The sequence below is a fragment of the Lethenteron reissneri genome, chromosome 23, assembly GCF_015708825.2.
Source record: "Lethenteron reissneri isolate LAM-NWPU_2019-01 chromosome 23, ASM1570882v1, whole genome shotgun sequence".
NCBI classification, from domain to species: domain Eukaryota; kingdom Metazoa; phylum Chordata; class Hyperoartia; order Petromyzontiformes; family Petromyzontidae; genus Lethenteron; species Lethenteron reissneri.
The window spans coordinates 12528247-12550709 of record NC_083801.1 but is presented as its reverse complement, the minus strand read 5'-3'; positions in this window follow the sequence as shown (position 1 = coordinate 12550709).

The window sequence follows — 22463 nt, the reverse complement described above, 5'->3', positions numbered from 1 at the left end:
TAAAAAAAATTGACGCATCTAAGTGCAATGGTCTTTCCTATTGTATCGTATGAATGTGAGTCCTGACCAATTAAGAAAATAGATGAGGCTCGAATGTTTTAAGATGCAGTGCGACAGCCACACTCTTTGCACCCGCTGGACATCAAGAAATGAGCACTGAAAGAATTGCAAGTTAAAATAAAGAGACTAAATGGAAATGTAGCTGATTTGAGCAATTATGAGAAAAGCCAGCGGTAGGCCAGCAATGAAAATCATGTGAAGATGGTGTTAAAGAGAAGATGGGAAGGAATGTAAGAGCGGCAGAAAGTGAGGCACAAAAGTGGTGAAAGTGGAGGCGCTCCGCAGGGGATACGCGAAACGAAATTTCAGCAGGTACACAACATTCACAACCGTCGTTCTCCACTAAGCGGCAGTAACATCGCCATGGTGAGTGTGCCAGGCTAGGTGTACCTTAAGGCCACATGAAGTGTCAAAGACTCACTGCCAGGTGGTCACTAGACAGACCCAGGTGTTATGTGTTGATTGAGATTTCAGCTTTCTGCGCTCCCCGCTGTGCCACCTCGCTGCGTTTTCGCCGTCTGCCGCTCTGCTCCGTTTTTGTTGGAGGTGCAGGAGGCACACATTTTACGTGAAAAAAAAATCATTCCATTATTTTTAACGCACAATACACCAAAAAAAAATAGTTCCTAATATAACTATCAAATGACGCAAACTCATGGCGCACGACCTTTACATAGCCACAAGAATATTCTCCCGGTGCAAATACAAAAGTGGGGGGGGGGGGGGGGTGGAAGACAATAGAGTAAAAAAAAGAATTGCAACAGTGCCCCGTGGTTACACGTGCATGATTTATTGCACGCAACCTTTTCTCAGCTCCCAAAGCTCCGAGACCCGCGCTGTTCACGTGCATTGCACGGCAGCGGCTAAATCGGGCAGCATCTCGTCACGTGTTGACGCCGCGGCTGCACTCTCCACTTGATGACGGGCGCGGGAGGATTGTGCCGAGAAATACAAAACCGCGTTCGGAGCAAACAGCTTGTTTGCCAGGACGAAGCCATCGTCGCGACGCATCCTGCGTTCACACGAGCGTAGACGAGAACGGATGTTGAATTCAACGCCTGTGGATGAATGTGTACGAATAGGATAGGAGGCGTGTTTAATTGTACGTGATGCTTTGCCATCCGTATTTATGGTTCGGGTTTCATGGTGACTTGTCAGTATTTTTGTTCGTATTTTCTAGATTGTGCAATACAATACATCATTATGTACCACTGAGATTTAACTTTAAAAATGCAATATATTTATCAATTGATTACAGTATGACTTTATATATTTTTCCATGCAAGTTATCTTGTTATTTTCCTCTCACTAAATCACTTAGAATGCATCCAATCTCCATCACAAGATATCAAAAGCAAAGCAGGCTTCAGCCTGGACAGGTATATGAATGGGTGACCATCACACGCTCGGTTGTTTTAGGTTGCAGGGATCGCTGTGGGCAGCAGAGGGCAACACAGCAAACATCTATTGTTTTACTATATTTCTATGATCCTATGTGACTGCTGCCCTGCCTTCGATGTAACTTGTGCGTGAATACAAATGTCTGGAAGCGCTCTGCCAGTCATGCTATGCGGATAAACGCCGAGTGTGGTATTCACAATGAAATAACATAATCTGAAAGCGTAAGTTACTCAAAAAAACATTCAAAAAAGGTTTTGAAATAATTCAGGCAGAAGAGAGTCAAGGATGTTTTCTTTTTTAAACGACAAATTCATCTGTAAATATAGGTTTGATTAGAGCAAAAGATTAGTCGTTAAAAACATCGTGAGCAGAGATGACAAGGGACAAATGGTTGATGATAATTGTGCAGGTCCAGATACTCTGTACCAATTGAAATGTATGATTGTCGTTTTGTTCATCTGGACAGCATTTACGGGATTAGATTGTTAACGAATAGCTAAACGTTTTGCTGGTCTTAAATTTCCACAGTGCAGTGCTAAATTACAATTCAGCATGTAGGAGCAAGGCCATTACTTTCAAGCACATCTGGCAGCTTGTTATTGCTTTGCATCAAATGTTAACGAGCATTATATACGAAGGTACTGTACAGTATATCCCCAATTTAAACTGTGCGGTTTGTTTATTCAATACAAATGCCTACACATTTCTCGCACCGTGTTGCATTTGCTTGTTCTGCAATTAAAATTAGTATCACGGGTCACTCACTGGGCCCAATCAAAGGCAACGATGGAATTGTACAGCTGAAGAACGCGGTGACCCTGCAAATGTTGCGTTTTTCCCACCTTTAAAAGCTGAAGGTATAGACGTGCTGGGGCTGACGTGGGTCAGAGCCCACCTTATTAAATTGGGTTCGGATTTTGAAGAGCTGCCCTTCCACCCTCCCTCGGCTTGGCAGACCAAACCGCGTCGTGCTGCTGTCAAGCCTCCGACTGCCCTCCTGCAGGTGCGTTATTTTTAGCAGTAATTGCATGTTGCTGTGAAAGACGGCCGTCAAACCGGCTCCGACTGCTGCACAACCGCTGATCCTGCAAATTTGAGCTGATGAGGGAAAAGTCAAACATGACAGGTGCTTAGAATTTCACTGCTTGCTGACAAATGAATGCACACGTCTTGTTTTCTCAAACGTATTTGTGTAACCGATTATTAGCATTTCTGTAACTTGTTTGGATTGAAAAATTATTGACTATTCAAAGATTCTGTGTTGATTTGACATTTGTGATATTTAAACATCACGGTTAATCGTGTTTTGTCCTATTTGTTCGTTGGAGTCGTGAATATTGGGATCTACAAAGAATGGTAATGAACATCGAACAGGGGAAGTATAATACATTCAACATGTATTTAATAATGAAAAATCTGTTCTTATAATTCAAATATATTTTTTATATCGACTGCTCATGCAACACGATTAGCTTAGTCAAATTTGAATACAGCCACAACGGGGTCATTGTTGTGCACGAGCCGTCGTTGCAGATGCTGGGCAGTGCACCACACGAGGGCTTTGATTGATTTCTGTTAAAGCTCTCAAATCCCAACAGGTGTTTGTACCTTGTTATTTTGTATTTCTGAGGGGAGTAGAAAAAAAGAATCAAAGGAGGCCATCACTAGGTGTGAGATTGTAAAATCGATAGTCGGTCATGTGCAAAATTCCTGGGTCGATATGTGGTGGCTGCTGACTTCTTTAAACCCTTAGTCCCTGAGGCCGGCTCCAGCACTTCCAGAATGGACCTTTGCGTTTGATAGAAAGTCAGCATTTTTGGGGGTTTTTTAATATGCAGTACATCTGTACTTTAAAAAAAATGCAATAAAACACATCACATATATTCCGTCACCCTTTAAAGCTTTTTTCTTCCAGCATCCCCCACTTCAGAGATTACCAACACATCGGCGGAGTATAAAATTACACATACGACTCACATTTGAGTTTTCACCAGCTTTGTTTACAAAAGGGATGGTGCTGAACAAATACAAATTTTCTGGCAGTAATAAAGCCCGATGTTGGGGAAAAAAATATATATATATAATGTATTGTACAGTAAGGCTGCAAATACAAGCATCATGATAGTTTTGTAGCGAGCTGTTGAGATGTTAACTACCTCACCTGGTATACAGGAAGTCGTGGGTTCGATCCCGGTCCTGACACCTGTATATTTGGAGTTTGCATGTTTTCCCTGTGGTCGCGTAGATTTTTCTCCGGGTCCTCAGGTTTCTCCCTCCACATTTAGAAACATGCGTTGGAGAATATTTGGCTGTTGTAAATTTCCACATGATAAACCACTTTATTGGGCTATCATTTGTGGCCAGGTCACTTCTGAAAAAGAGCTATATAGCTCAGTAGGACTTATCTGGTAACATAAAAGAAAATAGTTTATAGTGTATTCACTTATAAAAAAAATATTCTAGTAAGTCATTACTTGTGTAGTGGGTTCACTTGAGAGACACACTAATTCAGGAGACAACACGTTTATTATACGACCACAACGGGGTAACTACATAACCAGTAACCACCACGGGGCAACAATATAAATGGGTCAGGTCAGTCGGCACACTGCCTGATCTACGATGCCGAGCACGAAGATCGGAGACCAAAGAGAAGACGTAGCACGGCGGGTTCCATTCCAGCAAACAGCCCCAATGGGACCCCGGGACATCCCTTTTATGCCCCCCAGCGTGGCCTGGCGTCGCCCTCGGCCATGCCCCCTTCTGGAACTTCCCAGAAGATTCTGGGCCATACACCACATATCCCTTCTGTCACCTTTGGCCCACATCCTTACCCTGTCCTGTCACGCGCCCTTGCCAGCCAACCAGGCTGCCACGTCCTCAGATACCCCCTCTCTGCCAGCCACCAGAACCATGCTCCCTAGGGACCCTTTTCCATGACATAGCATACCTTGCTGGCAGAGAGGGCAACTACACTCCCAGTTTCCCTCTATTTGTAACTGGCGAGAGGCGCCGCAGTGACCCATGAAACGTCACAACATAAAAATTTCGTCCCTGATCGTGTAAGGAGGCGTTCCGGGACCCCCTTATCCAACACGCAGCCGACTGGTCAGGCAGCGGCCAAGCCACCGGCCAACGCGAAAGACACTCCACCCCCACCAATAAATATCTATTTTCCCGCGGAGTGGCGGGAAACGACCCGAGGATGTCGAGCGCGACGAGTTCGTTCGCCCGGGACACACCAAAATCATTCTCAACTGTGGACGACCCATTCTCAATGGCAGTTTTCGGCGAGCACATTCCACACACCCCAAAATCACATTATAAGCATCTTCTGCCATCCCAGGCCAGAAGGAATCGAGCCTGAGATTTGACAATGTTTTCTGCACCCCAAGGTGCATCAATCGTTCATGTGCAGCCTGTATAACTCTACCCCAGAGAGCATTTTGCATCTTCCCGTCTCTCCTCATCAGCAGCCCCCCTATGAGGACCAACGGGGGCATCCTCTGTCGCCCCTTTTCACCCTCTGCCTTCCCCATGCGGCGCCTCAATTTCAGGCAAGGAGGCGTCCTCCACTTGGAGTCGCCCCCATTCAGTGTGCACGAGGCCAATAGTGCTATCGCACGCGTAGGCTGTATCGGGGGGTAGGATGTCCACCGATGCCACAAAAGTGTGAGATAATGCTGTCTCCGTGGGTTTACAGCGCCCGGCAGCCATCAGACATGCACACTGGCTATTTGGCGACCGTCGTGACAGCGCATCTGCATTACAGTGGCATTTCAAATTTTTAAATTGATTTGCATTTTAATGAGGGAAATAAGTATTTGACCCCTCTGCAAAACATGACTTAGTACTTGGTGGCAAAACCCTTGTTGGCAATCACAGAGGTCAGACGTTTCTTGTAGTTGGCCACCAGGTTTGCACACATCTCAGGAGGGATTTTGTCCCACTCCTCTTTGCAGATCTTCTCCAAGTCATTAAGGTTTCGAGGCTGACGTTTGGCAACTCGAACCTTCAGCTCCCTCCGCAGATTTTCTATGGGATTAATGTCTGGAGACTGACTAGGCCAATCCAGGACCTTAATGTGCTTCTTCTTGAGCCACTCCTTTGTTGCCTTGGCCGTATGTCTGCGAAGACATAAATGACAATCGACGGTCCGATGGCAGCTCAATGCACCCTTGTATTGCTCACCAAGATCTTAAGGGGCATTCTCGCAAGAAAATCGGTCCCCAACAGACAGGGTACAGCCAATGACTTAGAAGCTAGCACCGGACCTGTCATCTGGATCTCTCCAATATAGACTGTCGCCGATATCTGGCCAACGATTCCCAAGGACCCGCCATTAACGCCAAAACACGGGATTCTCACGGGGCTCAGATCGCACGAATTCTTCTGGGATGGATGGTGGCGGGAGTCAGGTTTTTGGTAGGCATCCGTATGAGTTGCTTTCCTGTAGACAGTGTCCCATTGAGCCATTTGGTATATTTTCGATTAGAACATCCAAAATGGTGGCTTGCCATCCTTTTCCACCTCCATGGTGAATTTCATGGCTGGGTGTATGGCATTAATGTGGTTGAGGAATTGGTTCAGAGCTGGTCGGCCATGTGGCCAGATGACGAACTTGTCATCTACGTTCCTCTTCCATAAGGACGGGCGTAATTTGAACCTATCTACGTGACTTTACCGAAAGACCAAAATAATAAGTGTATGCATTACTTTAATGCTGTACAAAGTTGTGAATATCCATCGTCAATGATCATGTTAGCTATATATTATCGTGCGTTAATTGAGGCTTATTATGCGAAGTTGGCAAAAACTGCAAATTGACTAATTTTATACAGTAATTGCACAAATCCATTTGCAGAAAAGTGTTAAACTGAACGGTTCCACGATTTCGGACTTACATTTTGGACACTTTAAAGATATCGGTAATTGTTAGTATAATCGTAAAGTGGCTTTTTACTTGGACACAGCGTGTCAACCAAATCGGACTGCAATTCAAATGGAAGTAATTTATCCACATTTTTGATAACACGGTGTCAGACGTACTCACATGAACTGACTTTTTCATCCATGCTGAGATAGTGCCTTAATTTTCAATACGTCAGTTCACTGACTTATTCCATAAATATGCCACACATTCTAAAATTCTCGAAAATTACCTTAAATAATTGCTCCCCACATGTATTATTAGGCTGACATGTTGTGGATTGTGGAGTTGCCTCGTTTGTGGAATTGTCTGCTTTGGAGTGGAAATGGGACAAAGTCTGTCTTTTCCTCCAATTGGCAGGATGAAAAATATTCCCAACAATGTTATACATAAAAAAAATTAGGGTGATCATAAATTTGTGGAGTTATTTTCTCGGCCTATTGACATGATTCATGCGATGCACACGCTGATATTGCAATACATGAACGAATTGCGACCCACTTATGGCGTTGCTAACAGAAAAGAAATCGGTCTTAAATTACTCTACTTATGTGAAATATATAAAATGACTTGTAAATGTAATGGAATTCCCTGGAATATAATGCCATCGGAGGAAGTATATACATCGATTGCAAATATAGGCACATCGGTATGTTGATTTTAATGATCAAATTCCGCTTTCCACATTCCAAGCTGCTTGTCCACCTCTTTATTTCATCACTCTGGTCTGCTCTCAATTGCTGTTCTCGGCACACGTACTCTGCTGTGCTTAATGAACTACTACTCTGCACGATATTGTATTGCTCATATTTATCCTGAGCCAAACGTTGTTCAATAGTTCATTCCCATTGGACGTTATAATGACTATGTATTCGACAAATCTAAGATGGTTATGATTTCTCCAGTAATATTTATCAATCTGTTTCTCCAATCCATTTATCAGAAAATATCCGATAATGTGAATAACTTTCGCGAAAGTGACACCTAGGCTGACCTTTTAATGTGTATTTTTATACTTTTCTCCATTGAAGTATTCTCAGTGTGGCTTTTTTAATAATGCATATACATATGTATTATTTAGGCCTTGGTTTGAGAGAGCTTGGAAGACTACATCAATTTCCACTTCGCCAGACGCATTTTCATCATTTACAAAAGCAAGGCACAACAATTATTGAAATTTCTTCGTCATTAATCGCGTGTTTATTCAATTTTATGAGTGTTTCATGCCGTCGATGGTAGAGACAATTTTACTAAACCCTGCTTGTTCCTATGGATTATTGGTCTCTCATCCTTTCATTATTCTATTCCGCGTGATTTTCGTGAACAATGTATATAGTGCAAACAACGGCTTTTGGCTTCGGAGTCCTTCAAGTCAGTTTTATCACCCTTTTTGAATAAGCGTCTGATTGTGGCTTCATTCCATGAATGCGGCATTTCATTTGTTGTATCACCACTGACGAGGGGGGGGGGCTCATTCAACAATGGATTTACAAATCGACTGTACATGTACGAGTGTTTCTTTTTTGTTATGAATTTCGATAGAGCTCACTGCACTGTTACTCTGGTGGAACGTTTCTCGACAACATGCGACTTTTTTGTCCCATTAACTTCAACTCGGCTGTGAAGATTGACCCAAGTGTTATGGTTCACCAACAAACCCACCGATGTTTAATGACTCGTCGAGCTATCAGACCCAGTGGCTTTCACGGTTAGCAACCCGCCACTACACATTTGCACTGGCTGTTGAAAGAGCATGCTGTTCTTCACTTTGCTGGGGTATGGAGAGGCAAAACAAAAATGTTTAAAGAATTACAATTTCAATACAGATTACACAACCTCATATATCGGCAAAAAACACAAATACAATGTAACTGGACTCGGTCAAGCATCCGTATGCTGAAAACATTTATGCAAATGACTCGCTTGGGGATTGCACACGTGAACATCGCCCCCCTCCTCCCCCAACTTTTATGGGATAAAAAAACGTATCAGCAACCTCCTGAAAAATTGTCTTGTACTCAGTGAGGCTTCCCTGAGCAAACAAGCATAATAATGACTTAATTGCCAAAATGCTATGTTTTATATACATATATATTGTCATATCGGTACACTATTCCAGTGGGTGTGATTGTAAGCAAATGCCGCTGATATTATGGAGTCTAGCTCTAAAAAGAAACTCCATCAAATAGTCAATGAAATTCCGCAGGGTTTACTTCAGCTGCAGTTTTTATTTTAATTAAAAATATTGTATTCATTTCAAAACATGTATATCCAGATGCACAGTTTCGGCCTCTCCACATCAGTTGCAAGTGCATGAAATACAGGGATTGTAGCCGTGTCGTTTGGGACCTTTGCAAGTCTTTATCCTCCCATGAAACGAGTCGGGTGGCGCTTTCGTCTTGTTATTTTTCACTTGGCAGCTCAATCTGAATGTGGATCACATGGAAGAGCAATCCCATTATATGTGCCTCTTGCCGTATTCTAGATCTATCACTCGCCACCACAAACCTAACAACATCCAGCCGTTACCTTCATTATAACATCCCTGCCAACTGTCTGACTGAGAGACGAAGCCATTTCAAGGCAAGAGAGCCTTGAGGACTTTTGCACGGGAATACCATTCTCAATGCTCTGTAATACCCTGCTGTCATAGAAACGGGCGAGGGAGAAATACAGTCACTTTACTTTAACCTTTAACATAATAACACGTGGTACATGTTTGATATATACACGAAACTATTCTCTAGATAAAAGAAATACAAGCAATCAAGTACATTGAAGCATACAGGCCCTCTTAAATGTGTGTGCCGATGGAGGAATGAAGTTCAACTATGAGAGTCCCTTTTCGAAGCAAAATTCCTTTTTTACTCCATTAATGGAAACGATCCTTTACAGAGCAGTATTCTATCCTCTACATTGAATGTTGTTTTCTTTTGGAACTTTTTCCTATCGAGATCAAAGAGAGATGTTTTTTTAATTGATAGTTTAATTATTGCAGTTAATTCAAAAATTAAACACTTTTAATATACATTTCAAGTTTTATTCTGTTTTCACAAACATGATATTAATAAACATTAAACAAAAACGAAATAATAGTTTACTACAATAAAGCTATACGTTTTGCAAATACACAGCCTTATCGGATCAATAAAACGTAGCATATTTATCCAAAGCAATGGAGTAACGATTGCTCAACTGACTCTAGTGACAGAACGGCCCAAGTTATATGACAGAATGTATATCAAAAAGATATGAAGGAGATCTATTAGCTTAATTGAGCCATTAAGAAAAAACACACAAACAGGGACATTATATTAGCTCTTCAGTGTATTTTGGGTTCGTCCATATGCTGTTTTGTTCCACGTACTGGGAACTTCTCTGGGAATTTAAATGTGGCTCAGCCTGATAAGACACCCAAGAGCTTTACATCATAACTGAAAAAACCTTCGCAGTAGGAAAATAGTATGTAACAGAAGGCAGAATTGTATCGTTAGGACATACATATATCTGGTGGGTTCATTTGAGAGACACATTTGACTTAGGAGGTAACACGTTCATTCTCTGACCACAACGGAGTAAACTCTATAAACGTACAACGGGGTAACTATATAGTGGTAACCACCACGGGGTAACTCTATACATGTACAACGGGATAACTATATAGTGGTAACCACCACGGGGTAACTATATAACCGGGTCAGGTCAGTTAACACACTGCCTGACCCACGTTGCCGAGCGTGAAGACCGGATACCGAAGAGACTTAGCACGGCGGATTCCATTCCAAAAGACAGCCCTGATCGGCTCTCGGGACCTCCCTTTTATGCCCCTGAGCATGGCCTGGCTCCGCCCTTAGCTACGCCCCCTTCTGGATCCTCCCAGAATCTTATGGCCCATACACCACGTGTCCCTCTTGCCACCTTTGGCCCACATTCTTACCCTGTCCTGGTCACGTGCCCTCTCGGGTTCAATCAGACTGTCACGTTCTCAACTACCCTCTCTCTGACAGTCACCAGAATCATGCCCCCTAGGGTCCCCCCTTTTATGCCATAACATACTCTGGTGTCAGAGAGAGGTTCTTACACTCGCAGATCTACTCTTCTATCAGTAGCTGGCGCTAAACGTCATAGTGACCCAATATACATCACTACATATAAACCTTATGGCGATACCCCGGGTTACCATAGTACCCCGGCTCTCGCATAATGTCCGTGATGCAATAATTTTTAGTGTGTTGATGGTCAGCGATGCGGCAATCGACTCATCGCGACGAGCTATACACAATGCACTATGGTGCATACGAACATTCAGGGTTTCAGCGCAATTGTCCTCGCTGCGTTTCAACATTGCGGAGTAGCACTGATTTCGGATTGATTGGTACCCCAGTTAAGTACACCCCTGGAAAAAATAGTGCCCACAAATCAAATATGTAAATGCCTCGGCCATTTTGTATTATTAGGTACACTTAAGTACCGCCATTCGGATCATATAATAATAACTTTAGATACTGCTGATTGGACAAGCCAGTAAATGGATCCTAAAACATGCTGAAAGATGCATATTCCCCCACACATGCACACGTACATATAACAACAACCGTCATTCACCACTAATTGGTGGTGACGTCACCACCATGCTTGTGCCAGGCTATGTGCACGTTGAGACCACGTGAAGTGTCGAACGCTCGCTGGCAGGAGCTCACGGGGCAGGCCCAGGTGCCACTGGTCGATTGACTGAGATGAGTGGCCGATGCGCCACCCGTGCTCCCTATTGTGCCAACTTGCTGTGCTTTAGTCACCCAACGCTCCGCTCATTGTTGTGAGTGTCGCTCCTCCGCCCTGCGTTGTTGTTGGAGGGCGACTGTCTCCAACTGCCCAGTAGCATCCTTCACGAGCCTCCTCCACAGAAGGCCGATCTTGACACCGCTGGTACCAATCATCGGCAAGTCTACTCAGCTCCACATCCTCCTGTACCACATCACTCCATCTCCAGCCCATGCCGCACCCATCTAGCCCCCTCTATCTGGCCAAACAAAAGCTCTTTAGGCATACGGTGGCTGGGCATGCGGGCTATATGACCCAGCCAATGTAGCCTTGCCTGCTGGAGGAGCTCACCGATGGGACTTTGTCCAGATATTTCAAGGATTTGTGACCTCTTCACACAATCCAGCCTGGTTAAACCCAGGATGGATCGTCGGCAGGCGAACTTAAATGTTTCTAACCGGCAAAGATATTCCATTAGGGGGGGTCCACGTTTCGCAAGTGCAGAGAAGGGAGGGCATGGCTGTGGCTGAGAAGACCTGAAGCTTTGTGTGGAGCGACAGACCAGGTAGCTTCCACACAGCGTTACGCAACCAATGAAAAGATAATGCCGCTCGACTGATTCGGAGTGAGACCTCTGCTGTCAAACCGGAGCCGGTTATGAGCACACTGCCCAGGTATGGGAAACTCTCCACTCTCTCCACAACTGCCCCATCACCAATTGGGAGTTGTGGGAGTGGAGTGTCCGATGGTACAAAATACCCACGCAGGTGCTTAGTTTTGATGGGGTTGATGGTAAGGCCCCACCTCTTCGTGGCACACTCCAGGTTCAGCAGCAGCGCCTCCAACCCCTCCTTTGAGTGAGCAGCAATTACCAGATAATCGGCATACTTAACATGGTTGACCAATAGGGAGCCATCCCTTGACTACACCCGAGTATCGATCAGCCTCCCATTGTATTTGTACCAGATGGATATTCCTCCGGTACAGCACACACTCGCACGCATGCACCATTAGTGCAGAAGAAATGGTCAGAAAATGTCCATGAGCATGACCATGTTTTATGACACGTGAGTCAGCCAGGCACACAGGGGAAAAAAAAATCACAATTCGGCATTATTGTAGTGAAGGCAATTGCATAACAGGATAATTCCCCTTATCTGCAGCCCTATTAACTGGTAACTCCTGGTATCCATCAGACTGAGTCCATAAAAACTCCAATTATGTGTGACGCTATTTTTTGTTTTATTATCCATAGTTATCCACTTATATCCCATCCTGCTTTCCAGAATTGCTTCCTATTATCTCTGAATTGTTTGCAGATAAGGAGAGTCAAATGGAAAATGTATTCTATTGTCCACAATTTGTGAGTGGAATAATGTTGTAGATAACCCTGCAGATAATAGGATCTGCTGTTTCTTCCCATATACGTACCGAATTATAAACCCACTAATGCACAAGCTGATGTGTGGGTCCTTAAAATGATGACTGCTATAAGCAGGGGTCTGTGAATAATTGAAAGTATTTTAAGCAGATTCATTTTTTCTAGAACTTCAGTTGTCTTATAAGAGAGTGACTTAAATGTATTATAAATTTGATTTTACATATTATCCATACGCAGATAAATATATTTTTTACAACCAGACACCTTTTGTCAACCTTCCGTTTTGGAAATGCAATTATGCATGAATATATTTATAAATATATAAATATATTAATGTATTCATTGTATAGACAGAATAAATATGTATACAAGCAAACACAAGCAGTGGAAACGCAGTAACACACTGTATAAAACATAACATTTTATGCTGTTTGCATAATCTGTAAAAATAATGAGGTCAAAATATGGGTGATCACGAATAATTACAAGTGAAATGTGTTTCCCAAGAAGTAGTTTGAATTTCTGAAAGCAACGTTGTAATTTGCAATATCAACAAAAATACTTACCATATTGAACTGTCCAATTCACATTTTTTTACACTTTTCTTTGTGGCTAAACAAGAATGTTTATCGGGAGTTATGAATGCAAGCATTTCAGGCAATCTAGTCACCATGTGTAATAACACTTTTAAAAAATATCAGATAGGAGCAATGCACTCTGTCACTCTTAACCCTGCACACATAACACCCCAGCAAACACACGCAAATGTGGAATTATTACCCACATGCAAAACAGGTATTTTAATTTCTAAGATAATTTGGACAAAAAATATTTTGACTGTGGCAGTTGCAATTTAACCTAATCATGATTACACTTCTTCAAACTACATTATACCAAGTGAAATTATATATATTTTTAATATGTGAATGTTATGCAAATATAAATAAACTATAACCCACGGAAGTGCGAAAGGAATTTAAGATAGTCAACAATAAAACAATAACAGTCAGTCAAATATTTTCCTTAAAACCAAGTGACACATTTTTGCACCGCTAAAGAATTAGAATGCTAAAGAATCATGATGGCAATGTAATCACTACACCAAACAACAAAATAAATGGTAAATCCTTTTGACAGATTTTTTTTGCCCAATAAAGTCTAATCACAGGCTGCTAAATATTATTTGTTTTTAGTGCAAATTCATACCATTAATCTCAAGAAAATGTCAGTGCTACCACCACGACGGAGGTGTAGCAATGGGATCAGCTCACGTGTATGAGTGAGGATTATACCACCACAGGACAATTTGGCGAGGCATCCAGCAGTAGGTAAAACATGGCCGATGTACATTTTTACTCCTGTGGCCACTAAACATTACACCATCACCATATGCCAGAAATATTTCCCAAATTAAATCACGAACCCGATTCATGACAATTCGTTGAGTCACGGAGCTGGCATATCACTGCATGCCGAGTGTGCATAGAACTGATACAGTAACTTCATAACGCAAGTCAGGTTTTGGGGGGATATGCTATTTCCACTGGCAGAGCATACACATGTTTAAATCACCTGCAGTATGCACTCCCATATCATAGAGCTTAATACAGTATATAAAATAATGTCGTTAATGATAACAGCGTTTTTAATATTATTTAAGGTATGCCTAACATTGCCCTTATCTAGCAAGATGCCATACACCTTATTTGCTGCATAATCAAATATATTTTTAAAAACTGTTAAACACGTAATTAATAAAGAAGCAAAACAATACATCACTATTTGAAACTCACATCATTTATAATCAGAGACATCATTCACATCGTGTTGGAAATTTAATTTGACTATGTCCCTCCAGTGTCACATTTGATGTACATTCTTTGACCCAGCTGATCTACGTATTATCACTGGAAAATCATTATACCCTTGAGGGAACGTAACGTTAATTTATAGAGAACAAAGTTATAAACCAAGCTAGATTTCACGTAGACAAAAAATACTTCACCTTGCAATTTATTTATACATTATTTTATAATTGACAAAAAGTTCAAATGGTCGTCTCATGCTGTGGAATCCGTTGTAAACAAAATTGTCCAAAATTAGTATATTTGTACATTTATTTGAAACTGAATGTCTGCATTTTCCAATAGTTTTGATCATTCTTATTAAACTATTGAGTGCCACATCAATTGATTAAGCATAGTATTTTCTGCACACAGCCTTAGGTCCTATTAGTACAATATAATTAGGTGATTTGGCCTTTAGTGGAGAAAGCAGTCCCTGCTCCTACTCGCCATGGAAATAAATGTGCACCCCACGAGGCCCTGAAATTTCACAGCTCTGACTCACAACGCATAATGATGCTCACACTGACAACACCATCATTCAACTGCCAAATGTCACCTTTCAGGCCTTGTGCCGGAGCATCTCTCTCCGAGTCAGGATGCAACAGACTGCAAGAACAGAAAAAATATCTCACTTGTAGGAAAATAGGTTGCCACTAACATATGATGTTCAAGAGTTACAAATTAATGGCAAATTATATCAGGTGGTAAGTTCAAATGATATGGAACCATAACATTGTTCTCTCGAACTAATTCTTTGTGTTTAGTTTGTGGTCCTTCTCCACACTTCCGATTAGCATGGTTGGTTAACGTATGGTGCCACCAATAGTTCATTATCTTTTTTATTTATTTCTAGACCTCTTCTGCGTTGACTCTACTTACCATGGCTTGATTGGCGACCAGTTTTCCGATCGACTTTTCTTTGTTCAGGAATTGGTAGAAAAACTTGTATCTAGAAACACTCCTGGCTGACTCTCATCCACACTTACGAAACGATTGGGTAGCCATCTTGGTTGTTCATCATATTCACTACGCTGAAGAGCTCTCATTTTCCTTTGCCTCTCATTCTGGGTCGCCTATACATTGACTTCTCACCTTTCTTCCTCTGAAGCAGTGGTTCTTAACCTGGGGTGTACGCACCCCTCGGGGTGCGAGATGCCCTTTCTGGGAGTGAGAGACATGCCAGATCTTTTTAGAAGGTAAATCATTAAAGCACAGTTTTTTTCGATAAAGTCACGTAGGTAAAAAAATTGAAATTCAAATTAATAAAAATAAAATAATAAAAAATCACGACGTTTCGGAGGCAACACAAGTCTCCGTCATCAGGTGGAACCGTCACAGCCAGATTTGCTGCATCAACATTAAAGCACAATTTAAGCACGGGCACGTAAGCACAACTACTTTGTTTCATCAAACCTATGTATTTATTAACAATATAGGGTTTATACAATTGAGAACCAAAGGGGTGCAAGGCTGCAGTAAATGTTAAGAACCACTGATCTAAAGCTTCCTGTACATTTCAGCAAATTCCACTATTGTGGCATTTGCTACTTCCTTCTTTGCAATCTCCCATGCTGTGAAATATTCCTAATATCTTTATTGAAATAGAGACAAATACAGCCCTACATCGGTAGGACCTCTTCGTTCATCAAAAACTCTGAACATCTCGTAAATATAATTAAAGATATTAAGCTTAATCCTCATGATATTCTCGTAAGTTTTGATGTGACATCTCTGTTCACGAAGGTTCCGGTCAACGAGTCAGTTACATTACTCGACACTCTGGTAACGAACAAAGATTTAGCCAAAGATATCCCAAGACTAGCTGAACACTGTCTAAAGAACACCTACTTGTGGCGAGCTGACTTCTATAAACAAAAGGAAGGAGCAGCAATGAGCTCTTCTTTGTCTCCTGTGATTGCGAATTTGTATATGTAAGCTTTTGAAACAAAAGCAACAGCTTCAAGCACACTAAAACCATCTGCTTGGTTTAGATATGCGGATGACACATTGGTGGTCTGGCCACACGGCAAAGATACACTGAACGCATTTCTAAATTATCTCAACTCGCAAAACCCATCCATCCAGTTCACCATGGAAGTGGAAGCTGACAGAACTTTACCATTGCTGTATATTCTGCTCGGACGGGCTATAAATGGTAAAATAACACACAGCGTTTACCAAAAGAAAACGCATATGATAATTGGTTTTTTACCCTTCTATCTGGCAACAAAACTGACACATTTTTACAAGGAGTCATGTTTGCATAGACCGCAATACCTGCAGTCATAATACAAACAAAAGACATAACTCTGATAATGTGCACTGTCCTTGAAGTTGATTGGTCCACACCCGAGACAGCTTTCCTTAGAGCCTAGTCTCACATGGGTTGGACCAGATGACGCCAAAAGGCGCACGAGGTTCCCATAGAGATAACGCATACTAACGCCTATCTGAATGCAGAGTCACACCATCACCCCTCACAGAAAGCTGCTCTTATCAAGACGCTCATTCATCGAGCTAAGAAAGTGTCAGATGGTGACAGTCTGAGAAGTGAAATTCAACATGTTAAAGAAGCGCTGCAAATGAAGGGTTACAATGATGCACAAATCAACAGGGCATTGAATACCAAAAACAAATCAACGAACAAGAGAATTGAAACTGCCCCAGTAATTAAAACGATCAAAGTGATAAACTAGCCAGATGTTTGGAAAAACAAAACATCTGAGTCAGATTTGGCACGGTACATAAAATACAGAAATTAATATCTGGTACAAAATATGTATTACCGAAGCTATCAACATAAGGTGTGTACTGGATTAACTGCGCGTGTGGTGAATGTTAAGTTGGGCAAACAGGACGAATGATCAGCACGAGGCTAAAAGAACATCAGATAAATATTAAATTCTCCCAAATGCAACTTTCAGCAGTAGCAGAACACGCGTGCCAACAAGGACACTAAATAGATTTTGATAATGGTGAAGTTTTGTGCAAAACTAGCTACTATTGGCCAAGACTAATTAGATAGTCTATCGAAATTGAAATAAATCAAAATAACTTTAACCGTTCGGATAGCTACCGTCTAAGGGCTGCGTGGAAGCGAATAATCAAATAATACATTATTTAAATGCATGCCTACAAAGGGCAACGTACTTCAATAGGGATTACCGTTGGTAGGGCTATTTTAATAAACACAATAGACAGGAAGGACAAGTTCGAATGACTCGCATAATGCACACGCATAATGTACATTGCCTCAGTAATCCCCCCCCCCCCCACATTGTGCAAGAGAGCAGAAGCGTGGTCAAAACATCTACGCCTCAATATAAGTAACGAAACAGTAAGACTTCTCGACAAATATGGCAGTGGCCTGATGAAGCTAGTTGTAATTACTGGCGAAACGTCGTACTCAGATTGTAAATGTTGTGGCTTGGCTCTCCAACACGCCGGTGTGCTGTACTAGTGACGAGCTGGCCACGTTCTGTTTACGTGTCGGGTGGTGGCGGGTTTTAACGACACATTTATATATTTACGCGATCTAACCGATAGCTGCTCATGTTTGAATGAATGTGTGAGGTCTGCCAGACTGCAACGTGGCCTCACAAATAGCGAGTCTTCTTGGTGTGGAGCCATCAGTGCAAGAAACGGGCTGCCACTGCGAGCTGTCGGGAGGAGTGCTGATCAAAACCGTTGACCCCAGTGCGATCTTCAAGAGATGTTGGGCACAGAGAGTCCTTGCAGTCAAACAGAACGGCATGGAAATGAGAACGACACCCGAATGAGTTTGGAGCTGCTGGGTGTCATTTCCACCGTGGGGCTTCTGGCGTGCAGACAGGTCCATTGCTTGTCGCAGTGGCGACGGGGGTATCATGTTCGTGTTGGATTATGGACCATGGCTTATTGTGCTCAGTGGGTGAGGTGTCCCACAGAATATTTGCTTGGAATACATACCAGGGCAGAATTGTAGGTATTACAGGAGAGGCTGAAAGTCAAACTTGAAAAATGTCGGTAACCAAAATGATTCTGGAAGTATTATTTTAATAAATATCTGACCAAACAATGGGTTGTGGTACCCTGCCATATGGCTGCAATGTTGATAGTATATTTAATTTTTATATATTTGTTTTTACATGTTAAATGACTCAATGAATATAATCAGCAATCCGTTGCGAATTAAATCATTTGTCTACCATTATCGCAATTATCTAAAATAGCTTTTTTGAGGACAATCTGATGAAACGAAGAATACTGCAAGTAGGATTAACTAATACATCCTCAATGCTGTCAATCTAGATTAAATCACGGCATACCGTAGAAATGTTTTTCACTATCTGATTCGCCTTTCCTATTTGACAGCACAAGTCTTTAAATGAACCTATTGTGCGGGCTCTTCTGACAACAGTCAGATATGGTTGTTATTTATTATGGGTATTTATTTATTTATTTTACCTACGTGACTTTACCTAAAAAACCTAACAGTATGAATCCTTGCAGTCACGAAAGCTTCAAATCTAGAATGGTTGTTATCATTTTGGAAATCCATCATAAGGGCATTGCTCACAATAATCTGCAAACAATGACACTGGCGCATTTAATATCATGCACGACTTAATGCATTTGTAATTATCATGATTATTTAATGTCTCTGTCCATTACTTTAGAATAAATATCAATGACAACCCATTATATTATTCCACTATCTTTTGCAAAGGAAATAATCCAATGTTTTGACATTTAAATGTCACCGACTTACAACTCAGCCTCAGTCACGCTGTTGCGAGTTGAGTCGATCCGAACGCTATTTGTGTGTTACAGGCTCTGCAGTAAAACTCACGAGCACAAATCTAGATTTGAAGCTTTCGTGACTGCAAGGATTCATACTCTTAGGTTTTTTCGGTAAAGTCACGTAGGTAAAACATTAAAATTAATAAAAGTAAAACAAAATAAAAATTCACGACGTTTCGGAGGCAACACAAGCTTCCGTCTTCAGGTGGAACCGTCACAGCCACGACAGCTGTATCAAGTAAATGAGAGATTGCAGGAGCTACCACTCCGTTTATATAATTTTTCATTTTAATGTTTTACCTACGTGACTTTACCGAAAAAACCTAAGATCACGAGCACAAGTCAGTGGAGACGGGTGGAATGTGAACCTCGATTGTCACTCTCGATCACATTTCAAGGAGTGCATTGGCAGAACATTAGCGTCGACAAACGGGGCCGTGTTGAAGAATAACCATTTCACAAAGCATTGGCTCATTGTATTTTTCAACAAGGCAGTGTTTTAATTAAAAATAGATTGTTGTGTTAGGCCACGTGATGATCTGGCCAAATGTGTCGTTCAGACCCTCCATCACCTGACAAAACCACACAAATGTACGTATGTATGTTAAACTTCTTTCGCACCGTACGTAATCGTGCTAATCAAAGGTTTGTCACGGATAAGTTTAAGGATATTCTTCAACAACAACAACAACATTTAGCAACTTGATAGGAATAAAAAACAGGAAATCAAAATAACCATAACCATATAAGCCTCTAAAGTAGGGCGCATTGCATAATTGGAACGACAAATAAGATTAACCTAGACACATTATTTGGTGATGCTGCATTGGCAGGGATGTACAAAGCACAAAAAAAATGCATCTCATTCGTCAATAACACTGCCTTAAAATGAAGTACAGTAAAACCTTGGATTGCCAGAATAATTCGTTCCGAAAACGTGTTTGTAATCCAAAGCACTCGTATATCAAAGCACTCGTATATCAGTTGTGATCACGTGACGCTCGGCAGACAAAGCGTTTACACGTACTACTCGTATTGCAAGACCTCGCTCGTTTATCAAATTAATATTTATTAAAAAATTGCTCGTCTTGCAAAACACTCGCAGACCAAGTTACTCGCAATCCAAGGTTTTACTGTACAATCACATGGATGAAACGTACATGCGTTATGAAGGAATACTGCCTGAAAACGTTGCCTATTAGATATTTTCCTACGAAGGCAGTCTTATTGACGAATATGATTCGTCGTCAGATTTAAACTACATATAAACCATTTAAAATTTACGAACAGTAGTATTATAGTCTAGATTTGAGGTTTTCGTGACTGCAAGGATCCATACTCTTTGTTTTTTTCGGTAAAGTCACGTAGGTTAAAAGAAAACAAATGCATTAAATCTTGATGCAGTAATTTTGCTGTGACGGTTCCGCCTGAAGACGGAAGCTTGTGTTGCCTCCGAAACGTCGTGATTTAATTTATCTGTTTTCTTTTAACCTACGTGACTTTACCGTAAAAAACAAAGAGTATGGTAATATTCTAATTTATGTAAACCAATGATTAACACTATACATTATTCATTATACAAATGTGCTCTTGAATATTCTAGCCTATAGCTGAATATCATGATTATGTCGTGTTTGTTCATTATTGTTTTGTTTTACTGAATACTTTGGTTATTGCCAACAAACTTACAAAAATAAACTCCTGTCCCGTTTGTATTGCTGAACTTCTTTAATCAGCGTGCGTAGCCAACCGTGCTAATCTATCACATTAACAGTAACTTATTTTCTAAACCATTCTCTATACAGTAATTCCATTCTTTCAAATTGTGAATATGACCATGGAATTTATAGTGTTTCACATTGTAAATATTTGAGAAACCCAACAAATATTTTTTTGTCTAGATGCTACATAGGCAGTGTCACGTCTCACATGACAATTTAAGCCCTAGTTCGTATAATTGTTTTTACTTTCAAAAAACATATCTGAAAAACATGTTCTTTAAATCCCCATTTTTTTCTCTCTTACATTGTCCACATTTATGCTTTACGCTCACATCATAATATAATTACATTGAAATATTAACACTGCGTTTCATTATTCACATTTGTCCAAATATCGGCTGCTTCATTAAATGCAGCCGACAATGCGTTTCCTATGCATGGATTTGTCTCACCTTCTGCCCCTCTGCTGCTGCAATACATTTGCCTGAATAAATTATGTGAACATCAATTTCTTCCAATACTTTGACGTTTAAATGTATCCAGCCACGTAGTTGCTGTCCAACAGTGAGCAACCTCAGTTGTGCATCACAGGTGAATCCGATTTATTTTCCACTGATGTGGACCCAATAGACATGGCTTAATGTTTTATAAAATGACAATAAATACATACATACATTTACTTTGATCGGCTCAATTATAAGGTGGATAAGTATAGTCAAGGCATTATTTAGAATGCGACTGCATATTCAAATAAATATATACACCCACGCTAAAATCGTTATTTAGTTCGCTTTTAAATTAGTGTTGTTTTATGTACATTGCCAGCGTGAATACAATTACTAATTATAATATACACAGTAAAATTATATGGATTGTGGGAACATATGTTAGCTAAAGCCTTGTATAGCGCAATAAAGATCGTCAATAAAAATATATTACGGCAATAAATGTTTATTGCTGTTGGACGTTGTAAAGCTGTGGTAGTCTCTAAAACAAAATGACATTCACACTAATTGCTTCACAACTGCCAGATTATCATCGGTCTTGTTCTATCCATTGCTAGATGAAGGCCTCCCAAAGCGATTGCCACATCTTGTGTTATATTCTTGGTTCTTTCGGTAAAGTCACGTACTGTAATAAAATAATACAATTAAAACATAATAAGATCAAATTCTCACAACGTTTCAGCCACAACGCAAGCAGCCATGTGGTCGAAACGTCGTGAGAATTGTATCTCATTATGTTTGATATTTATTATTTCCCTTCTACAGTACGTGACTTTACCGAAAGAACCAATAATATGAATCCATGCAGTCACGAAAGCTTTAAATCGAAACATCTTATGTTCTCGCAATATAACAATCCATCTGCCAACTGTGCATACTTTCATCGCGTCTTCTCCGCAATGCTGATGATGCACCTCCGATTAGCACGGTTGGCTACGTACGGTGCCATAGAAGTTCAACGTCTAAGTTCAACGTACAGCAGTGAACATCCATTCAGGTATGTCCCCTCATTTTTTTACTGGACATCTGTGAAAAATGACTTCATGGCTTATCGAATTCCTCCGTTCCAAATTA